The sequence below is a fragment of the Nelumbo lutea genome, chromosome 1 (assembly GCF_056320005.1).
Source record: "Nelumbo lutea isolate HS-2025 chromosome 1, American lotus-T2T, whole genome shotgun sequence".
NCBI lineage: Eukaryota > Viridiplantae > Streptophyta > Magnoliopsida > Proteales > Nelumbonaceae > Nelumbo > Nelumbo lutea.
The window spans coordinates 200,869,728-200,894,496 of NC_142684.1; the positions used below are offsets into that span (position 1 = coordinate 200,869,728).

General features: G+C 42.4%; 1 long non-coding RNA gene across 1 annotated transcript in view; it reads right to left on the minus strand.

The window, feature by feature from the left end:
- Positions 1-24,769, minus strand: part of LOC148880362 (uncharacterized) — a 68,643-nt gene that overhangs the window by 16,242 nt on the left and 27,632 nt on the right. The window contains exon 2 of the long non-coding RNA XR_016104541.1: positions 23,168-23,341. This is a non-coding gene — a long non-coding RNA (uncharacterized LOC148880362). The remainder of the gene's footprint in view (positions 1-23,167; positions 23,342-24,769) is intronic.

Sequence of the window (24,769 nt, forward strand, 5' to 3'; positions counted from 1 at the left end):
GCACGGTTGCAGGGTTAAAGAAAGGACACCACAGGTCCATGCACTTAGGACAGAACCGGCAGCCATGGAAAAACTTCTCGCCGAGTTTTCAGATCTGTTCCAGGATCCCAAGGGCCTCCCCCCTTTCCGAGCTTGCGACCATCGTATTCCTTTGGTGGCGGGTTCAGCACTAGTCGTTGTCCGGCCTTATCGCTACCCTCACTTACAGAAGGACGAGATAGAGAAACAATGTACAAAGATGCTGAACCAAGGAATCATACACAAAAGTCACTTCCCCTTCTCTTCTCCGGTTCTGTTAGGGGCGAAGTAGGATGGAACGTGGAGGTTCAGTGTTGACTCTAGAGAACTAAATGATCGGACGATCAAAGATAAGTTCCCTATTCCCGTTGTGGACGAACTACTGGACGAGTTGCATGGTGCCTAGTATTTCTCTAAGTTAGACCTCAGGTCCGGATTCTTCCAAGTTCGCATGGCTCCCGGTGACATGAAGACTGCATTTCGCACCCACCATGGCCACTTCGAATTTTTAGTCATGCCATTCGGACTCTCCAACGCCCCATCTACATTTCGGTCACTAATGAACGAGGTATTCCAGCCCCATCTGCACAAATTTGTTTTAGTTTTCTTTGATGATATCCTCGTTAACAGCAATTCATGGGTAGAGCATGTCCACCATTTGAGGACCGTTTTCAAGCTCCTACGCCAACACAAATTATTCCTGAAACGGTCCAAGTGCTCCTTCGAGGAGCGACAGGTTCTTTATCTCGGCCACGTCATCCATGGGTAGGGTGTGACAATTGATAGTTCCAAGATTCAGGCTATAAAAGAATGGCCCAAACCTCAATCAGCCAAGGCCTTACGCGGTTTCCTCGGTTTAACGGGTTACTACCGCAAATTTGTACAGAACTATGGAGTGTTGGCAGCCCCGTTAACCAACCTGTTGAAGAAAAATTCCTTCCAGTGGAACGACGCAGCAGATGAAGCTTTCCTGACACTGAGAAATGCCCTATCTTCCACCCCTGTCTTGCAATTACCTAATTTCGCCCTCGAATTTACAGTCGAGTGCGATGCTTCCGGAGTGGGTATTGGGGTCGTACTACAGCAGCAAGGGCACCCGATTGTTTTCTTCAGCCGCAGGCTGGCCGACCGGCACCTAAAGCTTCCAGCCTATGAGCGCGAACTAATTGGCCTAGATCAAGCCGTCCAGCACTGGAGACCATATTTGTGGGGGCAATCGTTCGTCGTCAAAACTGATCATTACAGCCTCAAATACCTGTTAGAGCAGCGTCTCACCACTTCCCCTCAGCAGCATTGGGTTAGCAAACTACTCGGGTTTGACTTCCGGGTGGAATATAAGGCGGGATCCTCAAATCGCACAACTAATGCCTTGTCTAGCGAGATGAAGACGCGATGGTTCTGTGTAGCATTTCCCAACCTCAGATCTCTCTGTTTGACGACATTAAGAAGGCAGCACCACAGTCCCTGGAATGGTCGCTCTCGCTACAGAAGATCCAGTCCGACACCGCCGACCCCAATAGGTCACTTCAAGATGGGTTGGTACTGTATAAGGGACGAGTCCATCTTCCACCAGACTGTCCGTTGATTCCCACCATCATCACTAGCATCCATAACTCCACCCACGAGGGCAATCAAAAAACACTACACCGCGTCCGAACTGATTTCCATTAGCGAGGTATGAAGACTTCTATTCGAGATTTTGTCCAGAATTGCTCCACATGCCAACAGCACAAATGGGAAAACCTACACCCGGCAGGCCTCTTTCAGCCCCTTTCCATCCCGACACAGATATGGGTCGACATCTCCATGGACTTCATTGAGGGACTACCCAAGGTAGGTGGCAAATCAGTTATCTTCGTGGTAGTCGACCGCTTCTCTAAATACGCCCACTTCATTCCTCTATCACACCCGTACAATGCCACTTCGGTTGCCCTCGCCTTCTTTACACATGTTTTTCGCTTACATGGGTTACCAGAATCCATAGTCAGTGATAGAGACCCGGTTTTCACTAGTGCCTTCTGGAAAGAGTTATTCCGGCTACAAGGCACCACCCTGGCCTACTCATCAGCTTACCGGCCACAAACCGATGGTCAGACGGAAGTGGTTAACTGCACAATCGAGATGTATCTCCGCTGTTTCGTAGGCGATCAACCACGACGGTGGGTGGATTGGCTCCCTTGGGCCGAGTACTACTACAACACAGCCTACCATTCTTCCCTCGGCATGACTCCCTTTCGCGTCGTTTATGGCAGGGATCCTCCCCGCTTGCTGTCCTACGAGTCGGGTTCTACTCGTTTGGAAGCAATTGATCACTCCTTACAAGAACGTGACACCCTCCTAGCCAATGTCCGCCTTCGCTTACAGCAGGCCCAGCTCCGCATGAAGCTCCACTATGACAAGCACCACCGGGAACTGTCATTCAATCCAGGACAATTTGTTTGGTTGAAACTCCAGCCCTACCGGCAACGCTCCTTGCGCCACAAGGCTGCCCCGAAGCTGCCCCCAAGTTCTATGGGCCCTACAAGGTTCTACGACGGATTGGCAGTGTGGCCTACCAGCTGGAATTGCCTGAGACCAGCCTGATTCATGATGTTCTCCACATCTCCTTGCTGAAGCCATTTACGGGTGTTCCCCCGGACCAAGTTCCCTCCTTGCCACCCTTGAAAGATGGCAAGCTGGTCCCCCAACCTAAAGTTGTCACCTGCTCTCGTTTCAATCGTGGAATCCCTAAAGTCTTGGTGGAATGGTGTAATTTACCATCAACAGAAGCCACATGGATCCCATTGGCAGAGTTCCAAGCCACATATCCAGAGTTCGAGCTTGAGGACAAGCTCGTAGTCCAGGAGGGGAGTAATGTCATGGACGCCTTCCTTGGGAAGAAGTACCATTGCCGCCAGCAGTAACAGGCACCTGACCCACCGCCAGCAGCAGCAATGATTCAGTGGTGCTCATCCTACCCAGTTCGGCAACAGCAGCCTTATCTAGATTAGATTAGCTCATTTTGCTTGTTCTTATCTCTTATCTTGTTAGTAGCTTATCAGATTAAAATTAGCTTATCTTATCCTTAGCAAGATAGAACTGGAAGTCTCCCTATTCAGCAAGGAGACTCCCTTTTATTAGGACTCTTGTAATCTCCTATTTAAGGAGACCCCATTATCGAATGAGATATCGAATATTTAGTTGAAGAAGTGAGTTAGGAGAGTTGGTGATCTCTTGAACAAATCACCAGAGGTGCCAAGATAGGTTCATCAAGAGCAAGAAGGAACAAGGGAAAACAGGAGGTTTTCCCCGTGGACCGACCCGTGACGAGGTCCTATTCCTGGGCCCTCAACAAATTGAGAGTTCAACAATAGAGATAGCAACGAGGGGACATAATGGAAGCAACGGAAGATGGTTCTAGTGATCAGAAACCGAGTGTGATGATACCCTCCGACTATTTGGGTGCGCAGATGACTTCCATTAAACTTAATGGTGAGAATTATGTGACATGGACCAAGTCGGTAGAAGTTTTCCTCAAGGCAAAAAGAAAGTGAAACACGTAAAGGAAGATAAACCATCAGCTGACTCTCCAGGGTTTGATGACTGGGAACAGGAAGATGCCCAAATCATGACATGGTTATGGAATAGTATGGAACCCAAAATAAGTGCCAACTTTATGTTCTTAGATACAACTAAGGACATATGGGAACATGCCAAGAAGCTTTATTCTGGGCAGGATAATACTACAAGGGTATATCAGCTCTATCATGAGTATTTCGATTTGCAGCAAGGGAATAAAACCCTAGAAGAGTACTATGCTAGTACGAAGAACCTCAGAAATAAACTCAATGTCTATCATCCCCACTCCAGATGTTAAGGTTCAGCAACAATAGAGGGAACAATTGGTTGTCACTAGGTTCTTATTGGGGTTGAAATCAGAGTATGAACCAGTTAGGGCCCAAATATTTGGAGGCTCCTCTTCCTACACTTGAGGAAGTTTTTGCACGGCTTTGTAGGATTTCTTTGGGATCTATAGAGAATCCCACACCATCTGACAGATCAGCATTTGTGATAGCCAGAGGAGGTGGACGTGGTACTAGAGGGGGAGGGCATGCCTCCCGAGGAGGTCGTGGTGGTTCCATCTTTAGCCATGATGGTGGTCGTGACTTAGGGGGGGGGCATGGTAAAGGAAAAAGTAACTCTACAAGGAAGTGTACACATTGTGCCAGGGACGGACATTCGGTGAATTTCTGTTATGATCTCCATGGCCCTCCTTCTACATGGGCTAATCATGCAATAGTTGGTGGGGTTGATGTCAGTGATAACCAACAAGCAAATCTAACACCTTCCACATCTGCATCTGTTTCCGAAAAGGAGATGGTGAGTGTACCGCACAATGAGGATGAGAGGTTCCTCCAGGCTACTTCACAGCATACTATAGGCACCCTTGCACACTCAAGTATAGCTTGTCTGGCATCCAAACCCTTTCCCTGGATTATTGACTCTGGAGCTTCTGATCACATGACTGAGACTCCACGTGTGTTCTCTTCCCTCTCTGAAACTTCCATATCTCAAATTGTTACCCTTACCAACGGTTCCTCTTCTCCCATCTATGGTGTTGGTAATGTTGACACGGCTTCTCTTTCTTTATCATCTATTCTATATGTACCTAAATTTCCATTCAATCTTATGTCTGTTAGTAAATTAACTAAAACTCTTAATTGCTCTATTACATTTTTCCCTTCCTTTTGTGTTTTTCAAGATCTCAAGACGAGGAAGAAGATTGGTGGGGGGCATGAGGCCAGTGGATTGTATTACCTTGACGGTGGTGGATTGTCAATTGCACGTCGGACTTCACTCACTCCTCTACAATGGCATTGTCGACTGGGACATCCATCTCTCAAGGCACTCAACATACTGGTTCCGTCTTTGAGTCATTTGTCGTCTTTACAATGTGAGTCGTGTCAGTATGGGAAACATCGTTGGGTTTCCTTCAGTCCTAGAGTTGAGTCCTTTTGCTTTGGTTCACTCAGATGTTTAGAGTCCAATTAAAATAGAGCCTTATAATGGTTACATGGATTTTGTCACTTTTATTGGTGATTGTTCAAGGATGACATGGATTATTTAATGAAAGAAATGAGTGAATTATTTTCCATTTTTCAAAAATTCCATGCTAAAATACGTACACAATTTAGTGTTCCAATCAAAGTGGGGCGGCTAAACGAAAGAACCGTCATCTCCTTGAAACCGCTCAGTCTATTCTTCATTATATGAGTGTTCCTAAATGATTTTGGAGTGATGTTGTACTTACTGCTTGTTTCCTTATTAATCGGATGCCCTCCTTCATTCTTCATGGTTGGTCTTTCTTTACTAGAGATGGGAGCAAAAGACCCATCAGCAAGGGATATTTTCTCTTTGCCAGAGAGAAGGTGGTATGAGCAGAAGAGATTAGACAAGCTAGTCATATGGTCTGATGCACCGGGATTAATAATCCAAGGGATTTTATGATTACCTGAAATTGAAGCATGATTTGCAAAAGCACGAATACCTGAGTGAGCAAATGCTGATGAAGATGACGTGTTGTTGCTGGAAGAGTGAGATGAAGAAACAGTAGCTTCCAAGTGATTTAGTAGCCTCCCATACTTTTCAAAATCCGCCTTCATTGCTGCCAACTGCTCAATGGTTGATTTCTCTTCTCTCCTTATTTCCTTCTTCAGGTACTGTAGCAACATTAGCTGCCCTGACTGCCCTTCTTAGAGTTGTTGTTATTCTTAAACCTATCAGGAAGAAGCTCAGGATGAAGCTTCTAGCAAGTGTCTTTTGTATGCCTCGGTTTCTTGCAATATTCACATATCTGTTCCTTTTTCTCAGTAGGACCCTTTGGCTTTATTCCAGCATGTGCAAAGTGTTCTATAGGTGGACCCTGCAAATAAACTTGCCGCCTACTCTCCTCACTACTTATCATTGCATATGCCTGGGAAAGAGTAACCTCATCTCTGGCCAGAATATTTTGCCTATTAATGTCAAACTCAGGGTTGAGTCCAGTGAGAAATTCAAACACCCTATTCTCTCCACCAACTTCCTATACATTTCAGCATCATTCTTACTCTCCCATACAACTATCTCCATAACATCAATTTCTTGCCATAAGGATTTCAGTATAGAGTAGTAGATTGCTACACTCTTCTCCCCCTATCTTAGGTTCTTCACATCACTTTTCAACTTATAGACTCTGGCTACATTCAACTTTTGTGAATAGGTCTTGTTGAACAAGAGAAAAGGGAGAGAGGAGAGGCGAGAGGACTGAGAGCCCAAAAAGAATACTACAGACATGCAGTATGTTATTATTTATACTAGGATGGCCGTACAACTAAAAGAATGAAGAAATTACAAAAGTACCCTTGTGGTACCCAACATATATACAACATCTATCAACACTCCCCCTCAAGTTGGAGCATAGATATCAATCATGCCCAACTTGTCACAAAGATCATGATGTCTTGAGTGGTGTAGTCCTTTTGTAAAGATGTCTGCAAGCTGGTTCTCAGAGCTGACATAGGGAGTACACACATCGCCTGTGATGATTTTCTCTCTGATAAAATGCTTGTCAACTTCGATGTGTGTTGTTCTATCATGTAGCACTGGGTTAACAGCAATGCTTATGGCTGCTTTGTTATCACAGAATAGAGTCATAAGCTTGTCCACTGGGAGACCCAACTGATCCAACAGTTTTTATCCACATACTTTCAGCTACTCCGTGAGCCATTGCACGATATTCAGCTTCAGCACTGGATCTAGCCACCACATTTTGCTTTTTACTTCCCCAGGTAACAAGGTTCCCTCCTATAAAGGTGCAGTAGCCACTAGTAGACTTTCTGTCATTTTGAGATCCAGCCCAATCTGCATCTATATACACTTCAACTTTCAAATGCCCGTGTCTTTGAAATAACAAGCCAGCACCAGGAAACCTTTTTAGATATCGGAGGATTCTTTCTACTGCTTCAAGATGAGTGGACCTAGGTGCATGCATGAACTGGCTAAAAACACCAACAGCATAAACAATGTCTGGGCAGGTCATAGAAAGATATAACAATCTCCCTACAAGTCTCTAAAACTGTTTTACATCCTTGAGAGGTTCACCTTGGTTGCCACCTAATTTATGGTTGGGATCAAGGGGAGAGTCAACTGGCTTCACTCCCATCTTTCCAGTGTCCTGAAGTAAATCTAGGACATATTTCCTTTGGGAAATGAAGATACCCCTTTTTGAGCGGGCAACTTTAATTCCAATGAAGTATCTGGGAGGCCCTAGATCCTTCACTTCAAACTGAGTGGCAAGGAAACTCTTCAACCTTTGGATTTCATCCTTCCAGTTACAAGTAACAATTATATCATCAACATATACTATTAAAGCAGCCATTTTACCTTCTCCTCTTTTCACAAACAGTATGTGATCTGATTGACATTGCTTGTATCCTTTCTACTGAACCGCAACATGGAATCTGCTGAACCAAGATCTTAGTGATTGTTTCAGCCCGTATAAAGACTTCTTCAACTTGCACACCTTTTGTTCATTGCCTTGAGCCTGGAAACCAGGAGGTTGTATCATGTAAACTTCCTCTTCAAGATCACCATTCAAGAATGCATTCTTGATATCAAGTTGATGTAGATCCCAATCTAGATTAGCAGCAAGAGAGAGTAAAACTCTAATGGAGTTCATCTTGGCAACAAGAGCAAAAGTTTTTGCATAATCAACTCCGTACACTTGAGTAAATCCCTTTGCCACTAAGCGAGCTTTATACCTCTCCACCGTTCCATCAGCCCTATGTTTGACAATGAACACCCATTTACATCCAACTGGATCCTTTCCCTTGGGAAGATCTACAAGTTCCCATGTGCCATTTTTATGAAGGGCATTAATTTCTTCCTTCATGGCATCTGTCCATTCAGGTACTGAAAGAGCTTCTGCCACATTCTTGGGGATAGGGACACTGTCAATAGAGGTAGAAAAGCATGAAAAGAGGGTGAAATGTTCTCATAGGAAACAAAGTTGGAAATGGGGTGTTTAGTGGTACACAATCTAACACCTTTCCTATGAGCAATAGGGAGGTAAATGGGTGGATATGATCCTCTCCCGAGGAGTTTGATAGCACTGGAGGTACAGTTTCTAGATTCTCCACAGTTCTTGAATTTGGTTGGCCTTTGCGACGACGGAAGAAAACACGAAAGGGCGGAGGATCAGAAAGATGAGGGAGTTGAACCAGTTTCTCCTCATGCCTACACTCCTCCTGAGGAGAAACAAGAAAGAAAGGTTCATCCTCAAAGAAAAAAGCATCCATGGAGACATTGAATTTCTGAGAAACAGGATCACAACAATGGTATCCCTTTTGAGTGAAGGAGCACCCAAGGAATAGCACAAGAATCAAATTTCCCACGAGTGGAAGACAGATTTTGGACAAAGCACCGACAACCAAATACACGAGGAGGAATGGGAAGAAGGGGGGCCTTAGGAAAGAGAAGCCGATGTGGGGCTTTGTACTCTAACCAACGAGAGGGCATACGGTTAATGAGGTAGGTAGAACAAAGAACAACCTCAAGCCAAAAACGTTTGGGGACATTCATATGGAGTAGTTAACCTCGAGCCACTTTAAAGAGATGTTGGTTCTTCCGTTCAACCACACCATTTTGTTGTGGTGTTTGGGCACAAGAGCTATGATGAAGTGAACCACACGAAGCAAAGAACTCCATGAGATCACTATGAAAAAACTCTTTCGCATTGTCTGACTGAAAAATTTGGATTTCCGTTTGAAATTGAGTGAAGACCATCCGCTGAAAATCTTGGATAATTTTTGGTACTTCCTCCCTGGTTCACATAGGATATACCCAAGTATATCTAGAATAATCATCAATGAGAGTAATAAAATACTTGTAACCACTCTCAGATGGTAAAGTAACAGGGCCCCATACATCAGAATGAACAATGTGAAAAGGAAATTCAGATTTACTATTTTTTTGAAAAAAAATGAGTTCTACAATGTTTACTTAACTGACACGTTTGGCAAGAGAAATCTGAAATGGACATTGACTTAAACAGTTCTGGAAACACAACTTTTAAAAACTCAAAAGACAAATGACCAAGGCGACAATGCCATAAATAAACTTGACTCTTACAGGACTGACTCACTGACTCTGTAACATGAAGACCAGCCTTATTCTCTAGCATGTAAAGTCCATCAACCATACGTCCCCTACCAATCGTCCTCCCCGAGGCCAGATCCTAAATTACACAATGAGAAGGGAAAAAGGTCACTGAGCAGTTTAAGGAATTAGTAACACTACTAACAGAGAACAAATTAATGGGAAATTTTGGAACATGTAGGACATCAGAAAGGGTAAGGCCAAGGGGAAGAGAGATGGTTCCTTGACCAGCTATAGAAGTGTATGATCCATCAGCTAGTCTCACCTTGTCTCTTCTAGAAAGAAGGTGATAGGTTTGAAAGTAAGAGGACGTACCAGTCATGTGTTTTGACGCTCCAGAATCAATGATCCATGGAGAGTCATGGGTGTGAGAAGCAACATGGAAAGCTGTGGCTGAGTTACCTAACTGTTGGAAAACGTGGGGTTACTGGTTCAGATCTGAAAATAGAAATGTATATATTCCTAGGATTGTAGAAGGATTGATTTAGAAAGTTTTTCTTTCTATTTCTTTCTTTCTATTTTTGTACTTTCTATTTTCTCTTCTTTCTATTTTTTCTCCTTTCTATTATCTTTTCTTTCTATTTTTCTTTCTTTCTATTTATTGCAGCAACTTACTGTATAAATATGCCAATTGGCAATAGAATGAATCATATCAGTATTCTACCATTCCAAAACATGGTACCAGAGCTCTAGGTTTGTCAACCTTGAGATTTTTTTTCGGCTTTCATTGCCAGTTTTTTGTGTTTTTTTTCTCTTCTGTCCTTCAGTGTTGACCTGTAACCAGAAGTGTTCCTTTATTCTCCTTTCCTGCTGGCCTTATTTTTCCTCCATTAACAATGTCTGACATGACTGCAACAAGTGCTCCCGTCCAAATTGATGAAGGAGCAACAAATTCTCATCCTCACACTGGTGATTTGCAGAATATTCAGGCAACATATAGATTGAATGGCCAGAATTACTTGAAGTGGTCACAACTAGTGCGTACCTATTTGAAGGGAAAAGGAAAAATTAGTCACCTCCTTGGAACAGGACCAAGGTTGGGCGAGCCAAATTTTGATGCTTGGGACGAAGAGGACTCCATGATTATGTCATGGCTGTGGAGTTCAATGACACCAGAAATCAGTGATACTTGTATGTTTCTTCCCTCTGCAAAGGCTATTTGGGATGCTATTCGACAAACCTATTCCAAAGCCCATGACATTGCTCGTGTCTATGAGGTCAAAGTGAAGATTGTGGCGGCCAAACAAGGGAGCAGGAGTGTTACAGAGTATGCAAATCTGCTGCAAAATTTATGGCATGAGCTTGATCATTATCGGGTTCTTGAGACAAAGTGCGCAGATGATGCTGTGATCTTGAAGAATTTTATTGAAAGAGATACGGTGTATGACTTTTTGGTCGGACTGAATGCTGAATTTGATCAAGTCCAAATACAAATTCTTGGCAAAGAAGAAGTGCCTCCATTGAATGAAGTCATAGCCCTTGTCAGAGCTAAGGAAAGCCGCCGTGGAATCATGCTTGAGCCTAAAGATCCCGAAGGCTCAGCCATGGTGGCAAGGAGAGGAGGTTACAGTGGTTCAAAGAGTGAGAACAATCACAACTTGGCTCGTGACACAACCACCCGTGACTCTAACGATAACCTCTGGTGCACCTATTGCAAGAAGCGCAGACACACAAAAGATCGGTGCTGGAAACTTCATGGGAAACATCCCACTATTAGACAGTTTTGTATGTCCTTAGCTTCAATCAAAATGATGTACTTTATGAGTTTATTGTAAATGAATAAAAGTGCATATTTGATTCATGTTCCCTTGTATGTTTCTGTGTAATACCCTTAAACAGGACACTTAATGAGACTCGTGTTAGTTTAGAATGTTCACAACCAGTGGGTCGGTCTGGGGAGACCTATCCTGACAAGGCTGACACTGTGGTGCCACCAAGTCGGTTGGGGTGGCCTATCTCGACTGTCAGGGCAAGACCCTAGGCACATACAGTGTAGGATTAATTGAATCTTTGAACTGGACCAGATTTACAGTATTGCCCTGGACCTTGGAGATTAATGGGCAAAACTGGAAAGTTACACCCGACCTTAGACTTGATTATGATACTGCACTAGGTGTCGGATTAGGCTGTCTTTGATATACCATTCAATGAGATCCTTAGCGGGGGTCAAAACCTGGGTATGTTGGGATAGTCTGAGAATTCATCTGAGTGGGTGATCATAGTGATAGGATCAACCCCTTTGTCGGACAAATGTAATGATCGGGGATACACTCTCACTGATGGAAACCAAGACTGTCGGCAGCCGATTTCAATCGTTGAGATTTGTTTTGCAAAATATATTTTATATGAGATATAAAAGTATATATATTATGGTTTTGAAATGATTTGCAAAAAGTTTTTAATTCCCGGGATCCATATAAGCAGAGAGTGCAACACTGTTCCTTGCAGCCGAGGGAGAGGTCCTCTCTTGTCGGGCAGTGTATGATCATTATAGGCCTAGGTTAAGTGTAAGACCAGTGAGGATAATACCTGATGAGCTAATCTTGCATCTACCCACAGTCCCTGGGTGTTACAAGGTGGCTTGGCCCAGGGACCACTTAGGGTAAGTGTTGGGCCCATAGAGCCCATGAGAAGGGTTTCAGGGCGTGCACTGTCCATAATAGTGTATTCGGCCAGGCCTTGTAACATAGGCTAGGCCGAACCCATGTGGCTGACGTGTAGATCAATGTTTGGGTCCCACGCCATACAAGGAAGCCCAATTGGGCAGCAGTTTGGAAGGCTAAGTGAATACATAACCTTAAATGGGCCTTAAGAGCTGATAGGATTGGGCCTAGACCCTATCCACTTAGAGAGTCTAAGATCTAAATAAGATTTAGATCTGGAAGCCTCCTAATTAGATTAGGAGATGGCTGATCTGATCTGCAGATAAGATAAGGGCTATCCCTTATCACTTAAAGGGACTTCTAATCCAAATATGATTTGGATCACCAACTCCTAATGGGATTAGGAGCTGATCCCTTTAGGATTATAAAAGGAGGGGGCGGCAACCTTTTGACATGCAACCAACACATTCTTGTCTTCAAAGCTAAAATCACAAAAAGAGAGAATTCTGCACCCTGCGAATACTCTCTCGCCGCCTCCTTCCTACAGCCGCCGCCTCCAGCAGTTCGATCTCCTACTCTCTACAGGAGTAATCAAGATTTGATCTTAATACCAATCTTTTGGAGAAAAGATTGATTGGAGTTGTATTCACAAGCCATCCTGTTGATTCTTTCGAAGGGTCAAGTTCTTTTGGAAGAACACTGTTGATTCTACTCCATCCTGCATTGTGCCATCTTCAGTGGGAGCAGATTTTGGATCCTTCCTTGGGCGTGAACACCTCCATTGGAAGATACTATTTCTCTGTATCAGGTATAATCCCTTCCTACTCCTTTTGGTTCAGATCTGGTTCAGTTTATGGTTCAAGGATGATCATTGAAAATATGATTTTCCAATCAAATTTTCAGTTAGGGAATGCGCCCCCTTATTCTACAATCCTTAGGCGTCCATAGGATGGATATCCTATCCCTTCACCCACATCCAGCAAGGAATGGGGAAATTGAGGAGTTTCAAAAGGAGTTCAACAGGCCCATAATGTCTCCACAACCCAGCAGCAAGAACACTCAAGTCAGGGACCATTTAATGATGAAGAAATTGAAAGGCAATGGTGCTTCCTGAAATCCTTGAAACCAAGAAGTGGTTCTACCTCTCTTGCTCTCTCAAGTGAATCTTTATCTCTAGGATTACATGCCTTGGCTAGTGTTTTTCCATGGATTCTTGATTCTGGAGCTACTGACCACATGACACCCTCTTCACTACATTTTCTCACCTATACACCCTGTCCTATTAATAGAAAAATTTCTGTTGCTGATGGTTCTTTCACCATAGTGGCAGGGATTGGGAACATTCAAATTACTCCATCCCTATTACTTAAAAATGTGCTTCTTGTTCCTAAGTTATCCACTAGCCTTATCTCTATACATAAACTCACCCAAAATGTGAACTACAATGTTGTGTTCTTCCCTTCTTACTGTGTATTTCAGGACCAGGTTTCAGGGAAGAAGATTGGACTTGTTAAGGAAAGAGATGGACTCTACTACCTTGAAGCAACCAACAAATCATCTCACACTGTTATGCATGTCACACACGAGTCGTTCTTATCTACCTCCAATAAAGATTTAATTTGGCGTCATCATTTCCGTTTTGGTCATCCTTCATTTCCTATTTTAAAAACAATACTTTCTTCCTTGTTTAAAGGAATTGATGTTGAAACCTTTCATTGTGATGTTTGTGAACTTGCCAAGCACAAAAGGGTTTCTTTCCCAATCAGCAATAAAAGATCTTCAACTCCTTTTTATTTGATTCATTCGGATATATGGGGCCCTTCTCAAATTCCCAACATTACTGGTTCCAGATGGTTTGTCACCTTTATTGATGATTGCACTAGGGTCACATGGATTTTTCTTCTTAAAGTCTAAATCTGATGTGGGTACGATTCTTCCCAACTTTCATAACATGGTCCAAACTCAGTTTGGTGTGAGAATTAAAAGGTTTCGATTTGATAATGCTACATATTATTTTAATCAGAATTTGTCCCCATTTTTTCAGAAAGAAGGCATTGTGCATGAATCCTCCTGTGTTAACACTCCCCAATAGAATGGGGTAGCTGAGTGGAAAAATGGCCATCTTTTGCAAACCACCCGAGCCTTTCTCTTTCAAATCAAGTGCCAAAACAATATTGGGGGGAAGCTGTCCTTACTGCTGCCTACACCATAAATAGACTACCATCTAAAGTTCTTGACAACCGAAGCCCAATACAAGTCCTTTCTCAATTTTACCCTGATATTCGAGCCTCAAATAATCTCACACCAAGAAATTTTGGCTGCACTGCCTTTGTTCATGTCCATAATAAGGGAAAATTAGACCCACGAGCAATCAAGTGTGTCTTCTTGGGATATTCCCCAACTCAGAAAGGTTATAAATGTTATCATCCAGCCACAAAAAAATTCTACACCTCCATCGATGTCACATTTGATGAAGGAAAATCATTTTTCACTCAACCTTATCTTCAGGGGGAGCCCTCATTAATGTAAGATAAGGCCTCGAATCTACTCTCCCTAGATGTATTACCCTCCTCACAGACATTCAATCGTCAAGAATCACATCCCTCTGAGTCACCCTCTGAGCCCCACATTCCCGAGTCTCAACAAGAGTCAAACAACCCCACCATTGAACCAAATTCGGACACTGTTAACCCCATGAATGATGTCCATGATAATGTGAGATATATGCAGGTTTACTCTAGGAGGAAAAATCCAGATTCTCAACCTATGCAAGTCCAAGATTCAACTCCTAATCCTAGAACTGAAGGATGCTCAGAACCTGAACCACTTCACAGTCTAAGTATGAGTATGAGTATGACCTACCTATTGCACTGAGAAAAGGAACCAGAGAATGTACCAAACGCCCATTGTACCCTTTAGCCAGATAAGTATCATTCCAAAGATTCTCTAAATCCCATAAAAGTTTTCTAGCTAGCCTTAACACCATTCCAATTCCTAATACTCTAGCCGAGGCACTTTCTAATAAGGAGTGGAAATGGAGGCATTAGAAAAAAACAACATATGGGAAGTTGTGGATCTACCAAGAAACAAGAAGACGGTAGGTTGTAAATGGGTGTTCACAATTAAGTACAAATCTGATGGGTCATTAGAAAGGTACAAAGCACGCCTAGTAGCCAAGGGATATACACAGACTTATGGGGTAGATTATCAGGAGACTTTTGCCCCAGTAGCTAAAATGGGCTACTAACTATAATTGGGATTTCCACTGGGTTTTGGAGAAGGCATTAAAGGGAACAAAGTTTGTCGGTTGAAGAAAACACTATACGGTCTCAAACAACCTCCGAGAGCATGGTTTGGAATGTTTACGAAGGTAATGCTGAGTACAGGTTACAAGCAAAGTCAAGGTGACCACACATTGTTTATCAAACACACAGCCTCAGGGGGAGTTACTGCACTATTAGTCTCTGTGGATGATATAATCGTTACTGGGAATGATAAAAAGGAGAAGGAAGCATTGAAAAACTACCTTGCCAGAGAATTTGAGATAAAAGACTTGGGGAGACTAAAGTATTTTCTCGGAATTGAAGTTGCACATTCTAAACGAGGCATCTTTATCTCTCAACAAAAGTATGTTGTTGATCTTCTAAGAGAAACAAGAAATATGGCATGTAAACCAGCTTCCATGCCTATAGATCCCAATCATAAACTTGGAGAAGCCAACGAGAATGCAAGTGTAGACAAGGAGATGTTCCAAAGACTAGTTGGAAAACTCATTTATCTTACACATACGACCGGATATTGCATATGCTGTAAGTGTAATAAGTCAGTTTATGCAAAATCCTAAAGAAGTTCATCTGCAGGCTGCTCATCGAATTTTGCACTATTTGAAAGCCAATCCAGGAAAAGGAATTTTATTCAGAAGAAATGGAGGACTGGCTCTTGAAGCATATACAAATGCCGATTATGTAGGATCTCCAGTAGATAGACGGTCCACTTCTGGTTACTATACCTTCTTAGGAGGATACTCAATCACTTGGAGGAGTAAGAAGCAAAATGTAGTGGCTCAATCAAGTGTAGAGGCAGAATTCAGGGCTATGGCACAAGGAGTGTGTGAATTACTCTGGTTGAAGATAATTTTAGAAGACCTGAGGATTCCACGAGAAGAGCCTATGAAACTATATTGTGACAACAAGTAAGCCATCAATAAAGCTCACAATCCTGTTCAACATGACAGGACGAAGCACATCGAAATTGACCGACACTTTATAAAAGAGAAACTGGACAGCAAGTTGATTTGCACTCCTATGTGTCTACAAAAGGACAACTGGCCGATGTACTTACTAAAGGGCTCAATAATACCAACTTTCGGAGAATTATAGCCAAGCTGGGAATGGAGGATCTCTATTCACCAGCTTGAGGGGGAGTGTTGGAAAATGTGGGGTTACTGGTTCAGATCTGAAAATATAATTGTATATATTCCTAGGATTGTGGAAGGATTGATTTAGAAAGTTTTTCTTTCTATTTCTTTCTTTCTTTTTTTGTACTTTCTATTTTCTCTTCTTTCTATTTTCTCTCCTTTCTATTTTCTTTTCTTTCTATTTATTGCAACAGCTTACTGTATAAATATGCCAATTGGCAATAGAATGAAACATATCAGTATTCTACCATTCCAAAACACTGACGTAGATGCAAATGAAGTTGAGGGAGGAGCATCCATCTGACAAATTGCTCTACCATAGAGCTCTAAATGGTCACAGAAAGAATTCATAATATCCTCCCTTGGATCAGATCCAGAGAGATGTGTCTGAGTCATAGTATGGATGGAGGGCTGATTCTCCCGAGTAGCCATGTTGGCCATAGTGTATTTCTTTGTACCTTGTTGTCCTGACCTTTTATTCACATCTGAACCTTGCTTTCTATTCGGATCTTGAGCCCATTTTGGTTTCCCATGAAGATCCCAACATGTATCTCTGGTGTGTCGGGGTTTCTGGCAATGAGTACACCACAATTTGTCTTTATCCTCTGTTTTTTTCTAGAGATATCCTTTCCTGAAAGAATTTCCCACACTAGTAGAGACACCCCCTTTTGCTACCAACACAACTGCATCTCCACCAGGGCTGTTCATCAAATTCCTTCTGCTCTCTTCAGATTGTACAAGAACATAAACTGCCTGAACTGATGGAAGATCCTTAGAACTGAGAATCTGGACTCTGATAGATTCATACAAAGGGTTCAAACCATGTAAGAGGGCAAACACTCTCTGTTGGGAGACAAGCTTCTTGTACAGTTTTGCATCCTCGTCACACTTCCAGTCCACATTCTGGTAATGGTCCAACTCCTTCCAGACAAAAGTCAAGTCAGAGTAATATACCGATAAACACCTCTCCCCCTGTTTACAAGTAGACGATTTTGCCTGTAGTTGATAGATCTTGGCATAGTGTCGCAGTTCTGAATATGTAGATTTTGCTTGTTCCCAGATCTCATATGCAGTTTCAGCCCACATGAAATTCTTCCTTATTTGAGGTTACATGGAGACTAAGAGCCAAGACATAACCATGCTGTTCTCCTGATTTCATCTATCATATTCAGCACTCCCAGAGTTTGGTTCTTTAATTCTCCCATTAATATAGCCTATCTTCCCCCTTGCAGTGATGTACAGCTTGATCCCTCTTGACCACTCTAGGTAATTTAAACCATCAAGAGGGACAACAGCCATGGGAAAAGATAGGTCACCACCCCCACTCATTCCATTCAGCATTGAGGAAACTCCATATGTGGCAGAATCTTCACCACTCATGATTTCAGATTTAAAAACAACACCCAAAGGAGCACTGCCTCGAAAAAAAAAAAAAGACTATTGTTGCAGCACACAAACAGGTCCTTATAACCTACGGTTTCACAGGGATCCAAAAACAAATACTGTTGTTGCAGCACATAAACAGGCCCTTATGACCTACGGTTTTACAGGGATCATACAACCCCACAACAGAATGGAAGGAGAAAGGTGAAGTTCACCACACACCTAATCAGCAGACCTGGTACAGGTCCAACTTCAGGGCAGCCGAACAATCAATGAGAGCAAAGTAAAAAAAGGTTACTTCAATCCACCAACAGGGGAGTCGAACAGTCAATGAGAACAAAGTAACAAAACAAGGTACTTCAGTCGAATACCAGGGCAGCCAAACAACAGATGAACAATAGATAATACCTTTGTGAACATCAGATGATAGCCTCTGAAAGTTTCAGTTGAACATCAGGGGATGAAAACAAAACTTCTCCAAGAAAGTTTCAGTCGAACATCAGATGGAAATTTCTCCATAAAACATAACCTTCTCCATGCTGGAAGATGAAAAGTCAGGTAGACTTCTACTTGCTGAAAGCTGAACAGTGGATGGACACAACTAGAAGATGAAGGGATAGACTGCTCGACTTTGGAAGATGAAAAAATCAGACTGCCCGACATCACCCTTCAAGCCTGGACAACCTGCTCTAATACCATGTTGAACAAGAGAAAAGGGAGAGAGGAGAGGCGAGAGGACTGAGAGCCCAAAAAGAATATTGCAGGCGTGCAGTATGTTATTATTTATACTAGGATGGTCGTACAACTTAAAGAATGAAGAAATTACAAAAGTACCCTTGCGGTACCAAACATATATACAACATCTGTCAACAGGTCTCAGTAACACTGTCCCATATCTCCTTAGCCGAAGACATCCAAAGATAATGCTAACTTATATGAGGTTGCATAGAGTTGACCAACCATCCTATGACAGTATAGTTCTCTTGCATCCATTTCTCAAATTCAGGGTCTGTCTCTTCGGGTTTCACTTTACTACCTGTGAGATACCCGAATCTTCCTCTACTACAGACATAAATTCTTATAGACTATGCCCAAGCAAGATAATTTGTCCCATCTAGCTTGATTGTGGTTACACCAATCAAAACAGAATCTACCAAGCCAAGGCCTAAAACCGGCACTTGTTTGAACTCACTTCCGTATGGCTCCATTAATCAAACGGAAATCAAAGAACCAAAAATTCTGTCTATATAAATTTACTTGAAGTCAAATCAGAACCCAGATGCTTGAAAACTAGGGTTTTACTCCGTCTAGCTGTTGGGGAGGAAGAGAGAAGATGCAGCCGCTCCTACCAAAACTTCCCAATCTCTTCCAAACCTGAACCGCCCTCCTTTAGGAGTCACAAGACACCTTCCAAGCATAGAGCGCCACACCCAAAGCTTCACCTTTACCTGTACCTTAGAAAATCTCTAATCAGCTAAGGTTTTGGGCAACAACAGAACAACACAGCTTCTTGGCAATATCCAGCCAGATTTAAACTCTCCAAACCCTCTACCAACTAGGCCATAGATCCTCTGAACTATAGAGAATATATCTCTCCATACACTCTCTTAATCTAAGGGTGTATGGGAAAAGAAGAATAAAGAAAAAAAAGGAAGAAATAGACTTGCTCTGATACCAAGATGTAAATCAGTCCTCAAATATTAGGTGTAAATTTGAAGATTAGAAGAAAAAGGAAGAAGAGAAGTAAGAGCAGCAACACAAGAGAAGAAGATGGCGAAAAGAGAAAGAAGAAGAAGAATCGAATTATCTTCCCTTTCTCCTCTAGTCCTTTTTTTATTAAGAATTAAAGTTAGAGTAATGACAAGTATACCCTTAAGTGGGCGGCCAGCTAGGCAGTAACATAAAGAGATTAAACAAAAAGAAATAACAGGCCCATTAAGAGAGGCCCATTAGCCAACAATAAAAGAAAAGATATTACAAGAGAAGATACTAGGGCCCATTCGGCCCAGTCTCTTTACATGTGGCAAGGTCCGCCACATGCCAACAGCAAAAATATAGCATTTCAGGCTCCGGCTGGGCTCTTACAACCCCTACCCATACCGGAGAAGGTCTGGGAAGAGGTTACCATGGACTTCATAACCGGACTCCCCACCTCCCAAGGAAAGTCGGTGGTGCTAGTAGTGGTCGACCAGCTAAGCAAGTATGCCCACTTTATTGCTCTCTCCAGGCCTTACTCAGCCTCCACCGTAGCCCAGGTCTACATACGGGAAGTGGCCAAACTCCATGGGACCCCGCTCTCCATTTTGACAGACCGGGACCCTCTCTCCATGAGTACCTTTTGGCAGGCTTATTTCACAGCCCAAGGTGTACATCTACTTCATTCAACCAGTTACCATCCACAGACAAATGGATAGTCAGAAGTAGTTAACCGTTCCTTGGAAACTTACTTGCGGTGTTTTGTTGGAGATAAGCCCAAACAGTGGGTTAGATGGTTGCCATGGGCCAAATTCTGGTATAATACCACATTCCAAGTTTCGGCAGGGACAACTCCTTTTAAGGTACTCTACGGGTGTGACCCCCCTTCTATTCTGCCATACGAGAAGGGAACCTCCTCAGTAGCCGAAGTTGAAGCCCAACTTGCTGAGAGAGAGGATATACTCAAGACCCTCAAGTATCACCTACAACGGGCCCAGCAGCGTATGAAAATTTCTTATGACAAGAAACACCAGGAGTAGGAATACTCAGTGGGGGATTGGGTCTATCTGAAACTCCAACCATATAGACAAGCGTCTCTGGCCTGAAGATCACCTCAGAAGTTGTCTCCCCATTACTTTGGCCCATTTCAAGTGGTTGAAAGAATTGGGAGCATAGCCTATCATCTTGATCTCCCTACAGAGTGCCAGTTGCATCCTGTTTTTCATGTTAGCCTCCTTAAGCCCTGCCTATCTCCTTCTGACATCACCAGCCCCACACTTCCCCTGTTTCTGAAGTTGGCGAAGTGGTGTTTGAACCGCAATGGATTAAGGATGTTCGTTGGGTGAAAATCGGCAGCAAGGCCCACAAGCAGGTCTTAGTTGTGTGGAAGGGTCTACCGGAGGAGGATGCAACCTGGGAGGATTACACCCAGCTCCAGAAGCAATTTCCCACCATCGACCTTGAGGACAAGTTCGTTCTCGATGGGGAAGGGTATGTTAAGACCCAAGTAGAGGCAAACCTAGAAGGAAAGGTCCAGACCCATAGCACTCGAAGCCCAGCTCAAGCCGCCCCAGGAATCATGCACACCATGACTCCTCTGAGGTTCGTGTGCTCGTGCCGCCGTCCACGTCAGGAGGTGTGATTCGGTCGTTAGTTTGTTAGAAGATGTGCTTCACATTATAAATCTGTAATGAGCTCTTGAGAGCATCAGATGAGTAATACAATAAATGTCTTCTTCTTCCTTCTTTCTTCTTTCCTCTTTCTCTCTCTCTTCTCTCGAGTAGCTCAGGAGGGTGAGCTCCCTCGAACCAGCTCCAACTATTCTCAGTCACAGTCCACAGTTCCATCAGTATCATATGCATACATGTGTACATTTCATTAAAAGGCTCATATGGAAAAAATATTAAACAAATAGAAAAAAGTGCAGTTTCTTATACAAATTTGAAAAAAAAAAGGAAAAAAAATTATAGGAGTTATAAAAACCAAACAGGAGACATATATTTTGCTTTCATCTTTATTATGTATTCGAGTCTTCTTTCTTTCCAGTATTAACCATTAACCATGTAGTTTGATCTTGCCAGAATTGTTGCATGAAGACTCTCTTCATCCTATCTTGTTCTTGGCCACAGCAAGGTTCTACAGAAGTTTGCTTTCTTTTTCCCATCCACGGGCCATCTCTCTCTTCCCAAGTTCAAGATGGGGTTAAGACTCTTCTATCCACATTTTTGTCTTCTTATTAGTCAATCAATCAGTCTATGTTTTTAACTGTCAAAGTTTTAATAAAGAATGAAATCTATATAGCGAAGCACTAAAGATCCTTTTTCTGTTAGGCTAGCATCTTCTACCTAATCCCATTGTTATTGATTTGCAGCAATCATTATGAGAAAGCCTCCAAAAACGCTAATTACTCACCCCCTTGTTTGGCTATCGTGTCAACCAAGTTGTTTGCTGATGTTTGGAGCCATTTGAAGGTTCCCAATTCCTTTGCCAAGTATTTAACTTTTTATCATAATATGTCCATAGTGTCACAAGATTTGGCTATTGTTCTTTGTCCATTACACAACAACCCAGAAGTCCCCTTCCACCACTACCTATCGCTCTTTAGTCATCTCGCTACGACCCAAGAGTCCCCTTCCACAACTATATTTCTGAACTTCAGGGATCTTCCCAGACACAACTTCTGTAGGACAGCTAACAGCTTAGCTCTTTATGAGTCTAACACATACGGGTCCTGAGAAGATGGTAAGAATAGCCCCATAACTGCTTCTAAATTCTCCTACTATACCAAAATCACTAGGTTATTCATACCACAATCATCAAGATTTAATTGGACTTGGAGGCTAGTTAGTGGGCATCAATCTACTGGGGTAGTGGCACCAATCCTCCAAGTCAATGGGACAGTGGTTCAAGCGTCCAGGTCAATGGGTCAACCCATGATGTCATCAATATGAAAAAAAGAAAAAAATCCAGTAACCCATTGAATGAGTCAGATGGGGCAATGGTTCAATCATCAAGGTTGACAAGCCATTTGGCCAATGGGTTCTGCAACATAATGGGTTAGAGATTGAGCCAAACTGGAGTTGTGACCAGGTCACCAGTCCAACTGGGTGGGTCAATGATGGGTTGAAAACACTGGAAAGGGAGCAAACACATCCAAGGTTTTTAGCCAATGCACACCACTTTCACCAAAATGTTTTCAATGATATCTTCCTTTGACCGTCTTTTTTTTTTTAATTCTCAAATTCTTTTCTTTCCATACTGTCCACAAGACGGCTACCTTGCTCTTCAACCCATTTCTTTATGGTCTGTCCCTAGCTCTTCTAGACCCACCCTTCAACTTGCAAAACGAGTCAACCCTTTAATACTTTTTCATTCCTTCATTGAATATACTTGAGCTAAGATATTAACTGAATCAAATAAGAAGACATTCTAATTTGAATTTCAGCATTTTCAGATTTTTTTCACTATACTTCTCTACCCTATGCAGGCCTAAATATAGGAACCCAACCAACCATCCCAGCCATCTAAGTCCCTTCTTAAACCTTCTACATAGATGCTTTATCCACTATTGAAATCCTATCAAATAGTTGCAACTTTCTGCAAAACTAAAGTCATTAGTTCACTTTGTTGCATCAGTCAAGTAATCCAGAAACCAGCTGTTTATTAAAAGTAGGACCCAACTCATTCTAGATCAATTTTTTATATCAGAGAAGCAGATGCTAAATCTGAAGACCATGATGGCACAAAGAAATCCCTACAACAAAGCAAACTAATTTTCTGGAATTGAAGAACAATAAAGATAAAGTCTCAAATTCAAGCTCAAATCTCATCCAACAAATCTGTATTTACAGTTGCCATGTTCCATGAACAGTCATACCTTAATAAAGATGTTGGCCAGGAAAACATCTTTGATAACAGAAGTGCACTAGCTATACAGCCATTAAAGCCTGCAGTCGCTCCTTCCCATGTCTTCTCTGGGCTAATTTGAGTAAGTGGTGTTCGAAAAAACACTGCATTGCAGTACAAAAGCCTTCCTCAAAGATCTAATCATCTGCAGCCCAAAGTTAAAGAAGCACAGTCAACATAGAATTTTCTTTCACATCTCTTTTTTAAGTGTTTTGTAATATGGCAGTACAATAAACAAAACAAATGCCAAAAATAATGACATCATGAACAGAACTACTAAAGGATTCAAAATGGAATCAGAACATGACAACAGCATTGTATGTCCAAGCTGACAGGCACAGATATTGGTGCATCATAGAACAAAATTAGGAATACCTCACATTTCTATTGTAACATAAATAGCATACATGCTTCCCCAATATCCATGGAAGTAAAGTCACATAGGAAATTTCCTCAGTTCTACATCAGCACATCTACAATACTCAAAAATGAGCCAGTTGACAATTATGTAATATAATATCATGAAAATAACAGTGCAGAGAAGACCGGCTACAGCAACGGTAAAAAGAAGTGACCTGTTGCAAGTTGAAGAGTCTAGAAGAGCTAGGGGAAGACCCAGAGATTTAGGAAATCAAGAAAGAACATGCCCAAAAAAATGAGTGTGGCTGAGATGAGAATGTTATGATGGATAAGTTATAAGTGTTAGAATGTTAGAGTGATGTTCGGCTGATAAGAGTTCTTATTAGCCCATTCTTATGTTTCTCTTATCTTGTAATTGGGCCTGTGTTAATGGGCCTAATCCTGTTTAATGATTTAAGTCATCTGGGTGTCCCATCACTAATCAGGGGCATCCCAGTAATTTCTTGTACCTTGTACTACATTCATCTATAAATAAAAGACTGGTCGACTGGCTAGTACAGTTCGACATTCTCTTCAGTTCTGTGGTTCTCTTCTCTTCTTTGCTACTTCGAGTATAGCTCCTCAGATTACATGGTATCGGAGCATTAGCTCCTTCCTGGTTTCAGCAGGTGGACTCTCTTCTCTTGTTGTCTTTTCATCTTCTTTCTTCCTTTTCTGGGTTGCTGCAGTAAAGACCTAGGAGTGTAAGAGAGTAAAGCAAGTTCGAACCTAGGGTTTCTCTTGGTTGTAGGACTCAAGGGAAGTAAGACCCAGAAGTAGATGTCCTACTAGATTATTTCCAGCAAGTAGTAGCCATTAGGCTACTAAGAGAGGTCTGTATAGGACAGACCTAGTTGAGGACTAATTTCTGCAGTCCTAGCACTAGTCGAAAGGAGGAGAGCTTCCTATACAGTTGCAGCTTCGTGCTCCAGCAAGACTTGCACAGAACAAGTGGTAAAGACTTAGCCTCTTCTACAGTTGCAGCTTCAGTGCATCAGCAAGATTCTTACAGAACTGTGGCAACTTCAGTTACAGATTTTCTTCAGGTCGGTTATCAGCCCTTCTTCTTTATCAGCCTTTCTTCAGGTCGATTATCAGCCCTACTTCTGCACTGCACAGTTGCAGCCTTAAACTTTTACCAGCACTATGAACTGGTTCAGTTACAGACCTTTAC